Source organism: Micropterus salmoides, unplaced genomic scaffold (genome assembly GCF_014851395.1).
Source record: "Micropterus salmoides isolate LMB-PRFRI ecotype aquatic unplaced genomic scaffold, ASM1485139v1 Ms_hic_scaffold_6, whole genome shotgun sequence".
Lineage (NCBI taxonomy): Eukaryota > Metazoa > Chordata > Actinopteri > Centrarchiformes > Centrarchidae > Micropterus > Micropterus salmoides.
In genome coordinates, this window is record NW_024044348.1 from 2,048,629 (window position 1) to 2,057,016 (window position 8,388).

The following is an 8,388-nucleotide window of genomic DNA, read 5'->3' on the forward strand; positions in this document are numbered from 1 at the left end:
CACCTAATCACCAACGTACCTGTGTAACCACCAGCGTACCTGTGCAACCACCAACATAACCACCAACGTACCTGTCGAATCAGCAACGTACCTGTCGAACCACCAACGTAACCACCAACGTACCTGTGTAACCACCTAATCACCAATGTACCTGTGTAACCACCTAACCACCAATGTACCTGTGTAACCACCAACGTACCTGTGTAACCACCAACGTACCTGTGTAACCACCAATGTACCTGTGTAACCACCAATGTACCTGTCGAACCACCAACTTAACCACCAACGTACCTGTTGAACCACCAAAGTAACCATCAACGTACTGTCGAACCACCTAACCACCAACGTAACCAACGTACCTGTGCAACCACCAACTTAACCACCAACGTACCTGGAACCACCACTTAACCACCAACGTACCTGTCGAACCACCTACACCACCAACGTACCTGTGCAACCACCAACGTAACCACCAACGTACCTCTCGAACCACCAACGTAACCACCAACGTACCTGTCGAACCACCAACGTAACCACCAACGTACCTGTCGAACCACCAACGTAACCACCAACGTACCTGTCGAACCACCTAACCACCAACGTACCTGTGCAACCACCAACGTAACCACCAACGTACCTGTCGAACCACCAACGTAACCACCAACGTACCTGTCGAACCACCAACGTAACCACCAACGTACCTGTCGAACCACCAACGTACCTGTCGAACCACCAACGTAACCACCAACGTACCTGTCGAACCACCTAACCACCAACGTAACCACCAACCGTGTAACCACCTAACCACCAACGTACCTGTGTAACCACCAACATACCTGTGTAACCACCAACGTACCTGTGTTACCCATCACCTGCCTGTTTTGTATTTTAATGAATTTCTTTGAATTGTTTCAGCTTCGTACAAAACAACAAGCAACGAGACAAACTCAGGATCCTCTCCCATCATGCCTCAGGTGTCGTTCGTTCCTCCCTCGCTGTGCCTCACCTTCCTTCCTCTGCTGGACCGCCTCCTCCCCTCCCTTCCCCCGACCGTCCGAGACGTGGACGTCCCCCCTTTGTTTAGGGAGCGGTTCATCCTGTCTGGGTACCGTCCCGTGGGCCTGTCGTGGCGCTGTTACGTCCTCAGCCTCTTCCAGATCCACAACGAGACTCTGAACGTGTGGAGCCACCTGCTGGCTGCCGTCTGCGTGGCGCTGAGGTTCATGGCGTTCACCGTTCTGCAGGGAGGGGTACTAAACTCTTACAGTCTGTTTCACCTCCTGGTGTTTGAACGCTTAGTGTTTGAGCTCATGACGTCTGACCTTTGACCTCCACAGGGGATACTGGGTTTTCGGCTCCAGGGTCCAGAGGGTCAGGGGTTTTCTGTGGACGTCTCCTCGCTGCCTCTGGTTCACTATGTCTTCTCCGCTGTCACATACCTGAGCTGCAGGTGAGCCAACAAAAGTAATTATTTGTTAATATTTTAATTATATAAATTATTTTTATTTATATATATAAACAAATACAACCAGCACGTCTGTCCGGACTCTCAGCAGATTTTGGATGGATTGTGATGAAATGTGGTCCAGACCTTCACGTTCCCCTCAGGATGAACTTGGTGACTCTGACTTTTTATCTAGCACCATCAGGTTCAGCTGTACGCTGTGTTTACTGCTGATTAGCTAATATTAGCATGCTAACACGCTAAACTAAGAGGGTAAAGGTGCAAAAAATCATTGTGAGCATGTTAGCATGCTGTGGTTAACATTTAGCTTCAAAATGATACAGTCCAAACAAGGTGAAACAAAAAGACAAAATCCAAATGATGTAATCAGGTGTAAAATATACTCCAGATATCCACAAGCACGAACAGGCAGGTCCAAGCAGACGACCCAAGGAGGAAACACCGCACGACAAAGACAGAGCACACAAGCTACAATGATCCGGAAGGACAGAACAGAAGGCAGTATATACATGGTTAGCACATGAGATCAAACTAAAACAGGAAACAGGGAAATACGGTGAAACGAGGACCGGCACTCACAGAAGGAAGCAGACAGAAACAAACACGACACAAACACCCGAACAGAAAAATGCACACAGACAAAACAGACCAACATGCTGACCGAAACCAAAACCAACCAAGCAGACAAGAGAACAGAGTAAACAGACAGACGTCCTCGCTTCAGAAATATGTGACTCTGACCAGGGGTGTTTCCAGGCTCTTGAAACATTGGGGGTCCAGAAATCTTTCATGTTCTCACCCCCCCCCCCAGTCTATAAAGCAACAGTAAATGACCTCTACTTGTATCAACCATCAAAAACTTTGCAACCTTGTTATGCCATCAGTCAAACTGAACCCTATAAATCAGTGAACTACATTTTAATTATTAAATATCATCTATTTATGATTTTTTTATAATTACTACTGATAATTTAAACTACAAATATTACGAAGGGTTTCAGGTTCCCCCTGAAAATTTGGTCTTTAAGCACTTAATTTCTTGCATTCTGGTGACTTTTTCTGCACCAATTCATTGAGGAAATGTCTTTATTTATATAAAATAAAAATAGTGTAATATAGTGCTGTAGGGCTCTCAGGCATTCTGTAATTCTGTCAAATATATTCCTCCTGTTTCTCATTTTATTTCATCCCTGCCGAGCCAACACACATGCAGGCATAAGTAACCTAAAGTCTTTAAATATGCAGGTTGAACCTCTTCACCTCAATGATAGATGAATTCAATTTTATTCAGTTTTAAACCTGTGCACCTTAATAGCTCCTCTGTTTCAGCAGGTTTTCTGCTCAGGTTCAAAATTTTCTGCGCATTAAAAATCTCTCCCACATATCTGTGTTCTCTGACATTTGCAGAATAATAATTTAAGATAATATTAGGAGATATAGTGAGAATGAGGTCATTATATTTTAACAAAATCTACCTGCTGTGCATTACCCTGCTTTAGTGCTCTGCTGATATGGTCGTAGGCAGCTGCCCCTTTAGACCGTCTGACAGACAGAGAGCCTGACTGAGACGAGCTCACTGCTCTTCATCAGAGGTAGAAACCAAAACTGAAAACACTTGTGATCAGACAGAAATATCAGCACACGTCCACTTCAGCACCTCTGATAAAGTGCAGCACACAGTGAAGCATCCTGGAGCAGAGAGACAGTCAAACAGAGCTAAGACGATCATAGCTATCTGTGAGTTTTGGTCAATGGGCGTGTCCGTGGCGTGGCGTCCAAAATCGATGATTCGCAGTGAAACAGGAAGTTGTTATAACTTCAGTGTACATGCTCAGATCTGCACCAAACTGTCCATGTAGGAGAGTCCCGCCCAGAACACATCCATATGCCAACAAACGTACAATGTCATAGCGCCACCTGCTGGCAACAAGAGCTGTTCTACTAATCCCACCTGCTTCAAAACAGTCTCAGAAGAGCCTTAAGACATTGATGATGCTATGTCGTGAATCTTGTGAGTTTTCGGATAACGGTGTGTCCTTGGTGTGGCGTCAAAGTTCAATGCTTCGCCATTACACAGGAAGTTGTTGTAACTTCGCTGTACATGCTCACACAGGTCAAAATTCACTCAACCTCGTAGCGCCATCTGCTAGAATCAGGAAGTGTCCCTTCAAAGATGCAGCCCCTGCGCACTGAATCACCAAGATACACAAAATGTTTGTGGTACATGTATCATCCCAAGATGCACAAAAAAGCCTCAGGAGCCATACCTGAAATCAGACAGGAAGTCAGCCATTTTGGCTTAAATGTGCAATTACAGCCCATTTATGGCCTTTTACAAGGTCCGTACTCTGTACCAAACTTTATATGGTCAATAACAGTCCTGAACACATCTACATGAAACTGATACTCTGATTCAAATGTTTTATGGTCATGATTTACATCATAGCTGGTTGGTTCAGTTCAAGGCTTAAAAATCTTTATGGAAATTATGTAAACAAATGGGGAATTTTCTTCTGGAGCTGTGAAACAAGTGCACGGTCTCTGTTGAGCTCTATTAATAGGTGCCTTTGACTTGATGCGGCGCTGCGCAGAGCTGAAGTAACGTGATGCATGCTGGACTAAACATGAGGCATGCTGGTTAGATATTCTCACGGACTTCCGCTGCGATGCAAAACATCACCATGTCACTTATATTAAAACCTCATGGACGCAAGGCGGCTGTACTTGTCCCGTGTCCGCAATTGTTTTTTTCCGGTAGACACAAAGTGGGATATGTCCGACTTGACAGCAGTGTTTTTATACCCCACCCCTGCGCTGCTCATCATCTCACCTAAGTGAGTTATCAAACAGCTGATTGCTTCCACGGCCAGCGAACACAGAACATCGGGTCGCCTGATTGGTGTTTGTGTCCACCTGATGAAGTCGAACGTTCACTCTCCAGCTTTGACTAACGGCCCTTGTGTTGCGTGTTGCAGTGCTACGGCTCACCTGTTGCAGTCCCGCTCGGAGCAGGCGCATTACTCGCTGTTCTTCCTGGACTACGTGGGCGTGGCCGTCTACCAGTATGGCTGCGCTCTGGCTCTGTGCCTATACAGCTCCGACAGTGCCTGGACACAAAGCATGCTGGGACAGGTGCGTTAAAGTGACTTACATCCGTCCTCAGCCGAGGCGTTCAGATGTTCTCATGATGCCATTTTCTCGCAGGTCTTCCTCCCGGCCGCCGCCCTCCTCGCCTGGTTCTCCTGCGCCGCCTGCTGTTATGCGAAGCTTCGTTTCCGGCGGCCGTACCCGCTCCACAGGAAGCTCTGTCAAGTGGTGCCGATGGGCGTGGCCTACCTGCTGGACATCAGCCCCATCGCCCATCGTCTCATCACTGGCAGCTGGGCGAGCAACTCTGCACTGCCACTGCACTGCCTGCAGGTGGCGCTTCTTACTCAGCATCAGCATAACACTTCCAAATATCTGTTAACCAGTTAGTATGTGGTTACGCTCACTTATGTAACCAGGTCACGCAGGTAAATGGACAACACGTTTATGTGAACTCTTAACTGTTTCTAAACATCACAAATGAGTGTTTCGCGTCAGGCGACCGGACCTTAACTATGCTACACAAGTCACATGACCTACAACAAGTGCTTGTGAAACAGTCAGAGTTTGCCACAACAAACGTTAATATGGTTCGTAACACCATAGTGCACAACCTTCACAACCTACCTACCAGTCTCTGGTGTTGGTGCGTTTGCAAGATGTGGGGCTTATTTTCTATACTGGCATCTCTCTAAAAGTACAAAACACTTTTCATGTATGTTGAGTTTTGTCTGTTTCATGTTGATCTACAATTTCTTTATGTAGTATATTGAAATATCAATCAAAATTATATTAAGACAGCTTTATGAGAACTGGGTGGTGAAATATTGTCGTGCTCCATCTGCAGTCTGTTAGAGAACATATATGAGAGGTGATCACACAGCACCGATAACTTGATCAATCATTTAAATCTTCTGACGAGGCTCCAGAGTCTGTCTGCCACAGTGGTTAGATACTCTACCCACATTATGAATTTTTACTTTCTAATGATTTATGAAAATAATAAATGCAAGTGATCGTGACATATTTAACTGTACTACAGTATGAGTTACTGATTGCACAGAGCGTGATCAGTTTCTACATCTAAAGCCCCTTTTCCACCGCACTCTACTCGCCTTTTTTTGGTTTTCCATTGTGGAACGATTCTACCTGTTCCTGTTACCTGGTACTTTTCCACGTATCTCCTCCGTTGAGGTTCTAAGCGAGCTGAGGTGATACTAAAATGTGACGTGAAAACACAGCAGACCACTGATTGGTCAGAGAGAATCGTCACTATTCACTGCATCATCATCAGAAAGTTTTATATTTTACAATTTTCATACGTTATTTCATCACTAAATCCACTTCTGAGAAGTTTTGACGTGAGAAATCAACGTGTAGATTTTCGAATATTGACAGTTTTATGAAAAGTGATGGTGGAACAAAAATGTGCTTGAAAGTTTTAGGAGTTGAGGAGCTCCGCAGGTGGCTGATCTACTAACGGTGTGCACGCAGAGTGACGTCTTTCAAAAGTGCAAGATAGCACCTGTTGTTCATTTACTACTTTTGCTTTAAGGAATATGCAATTAGGGGTGTTTAAATTTTATTGTGCAAAGTAGTGAGATGGATGGATGGACACAATGTAATCTACCAAGCCTAAACGCAATTTCATGTGAGTGCAACAGCATCTGTATTTAATACATTTGAAGTAAAGGTGCAAACCGGCAAGTGTTGCACAGAGATGGCTGCTCTTATCGTTGCAGAGAGACACAGCTGTAATGAAAGAAAACGTAGAGAAATTAACAATATTACAATATTATATCCAATATGAAGAAAGAAAGTTATTTTATTTATTCAATGAACTATATGAATTGAATAGTTTTTTGTATTTGGCGATACTGTTGTATTAACATTCATGCCAATAAAGCAAATTTCGTTTTGACCGGACTTCTTTTCTCCGTGAGATGGAAGAATTTAGCTGCCTCCATTGTGTTTTCTACTGTTGTCATCTAAGCAATAATTCTTAGTTGATCACCTATAACTGGTACTGCAATTGCATGTGCAATATTTTAGAATCCACACGCAGTGTAGTGCTTTTTATTCGGGATGTTAGCAAATCAGGCCCACTGAATGGTACTATCTGCAATGAAAAACGGAGGACGGCAGGGCAAAACCAAGTTGAGTAGAGTCGAGGCGAGTAGAGCTGGAACGGAAAAACGGCATATCAGTCAGGATGTCCTCCTCCACACTATAAATAAACCAGGACATCAGCGGTGGAAACTGACCTGATTAGACTTGGTTTCAGTTTTAGTCCGAATATTTTTAATATCTCTCTTTTCAACCTGTCACTGAGATACTTTCCCCGTTCGTCCTACACGTGTTTGTAGAAAGCGGATTAGATAAGTTACGTGTACACATGGCCAAGAAAACAGCGTCCTTCAAGAGAAACCCAGCTGGTGAAATCAGGTCTCTGGAGAAAGTACATGTACAGAAAAAACTGTGTTGTGGTCTTTAACTGTCTTCTATCATTTCTCCACCAGGTGGTGCTGTTTCTGCTGTCAGCCTTCTTCTTCTCTTGCCCCATACCTGAGCGCTTCTCCCCCGGCCGCTTTGACATCGTCGGCCACGGCCACCAACTCTTCCACATCCTGCTGTCCTTCTGCACGTTGGTCCAGCAGGAGGCGTGTTCCAGGACTTTCTGTGGCGGCGGCCGGCGCTGGTCAGGGAGTTTGGAGAGGGGCGCCTCCTGCTGGCCTGCGCCTCCTTCCCCTGCCTGACGGTCTGCTGCACGATGACGGCACTCGCCATGAGGAGGCGAGCTCAAGCTCAGCTGATGAAAGAGCAAAGATAGAAGAGGAGGAGGAAGAAGCAGCAGCAGCTGTGACTTCATGAACTCCTGAGGGATTTATTTAACATGAGCTTTTTGTAAATGTGTGTGAGTGCTTGTGTCTGCCTACGTTTGTGTTTTGGTGTCGGTGCCTCATCATCAGATTCAGAATCAGAAATACTTTATTGATCCTCGAGGGGAAATTCTTTAAATTGTGTTGAATCATGTTCCTGAATTGGTTTCTTACCGACCTTGTAACTCACAGACTGACCGCCAGACACTAAAAATGATAAACAGAGCTCCAGGCTAACTTTTTGCATACATTTTTCTTTCACGTGCACCACCACAAAATTTAGGAGTACCCAATTTTTCCCCATTACCTTTAGCACAATAACAGTAAATTTTAACCTTCTGTCATTTCCCGTACACATTGACAGTTGTGTAGATTGATGGTAACAGGAACACTCCAGGTATCGGAGGGTCCCTGCTGGCCAGCCTAGCGCTGGTTTTTGGGTGGACGGTTCCTCCGACCTGTGGGTTCGCCCTCCATGGCCGTTAGGGCAAGCACGGTGTTTCTCAAACCCTGAGCGAAGCCTCCCACCAGAGGCTGCGACCGGCTGCTTAACCACAAGCAGATGACCCGATGTTGCTTAGCCCCTCAGCTCCGAGCGCTACACCAGGCGCAGGCAGCCTGGCGGGGCGTGCCTCATCACCCCGGCGTGTAGGCCGTTACGATCGTCCGCTCTTGCCGGCGCCCAAGGGCGTACAGCTTACCTACCTTGTTGATCCTGTCAATAGCATTTGCTTGTCTCAAAGATTAAGCCATGCAATAAGTACACACAGCCGCTACAGTGAAACTGCAAGTGGCTCATGAAATCAGTTATGGTTCCTTTGATTACTCTAACGTGATGTAGCTAACTGCGGGGTGGTGATGGAGCAGTGGATAAGACACATGCCTTTGGGGTGAGAGACCCGGGTTCAATCCCCCACTGTGACATCCTTGGTGAACAAAAAATCTCCTCCTCGAATG

General features: G+C 45.6%; 1 pseudogene; it reads left to right on the forward strand.

Moving 5' to 3' along the window:
- Positions 1-695: 695 nt before the first annotated feature.
- Positions 696-7,808, forward strand: LOC119890251 (annotated as a pseudogene).
- The last annotated feature ends 580 nt before the right edge of the window (positions 7,809-8,388 follow it).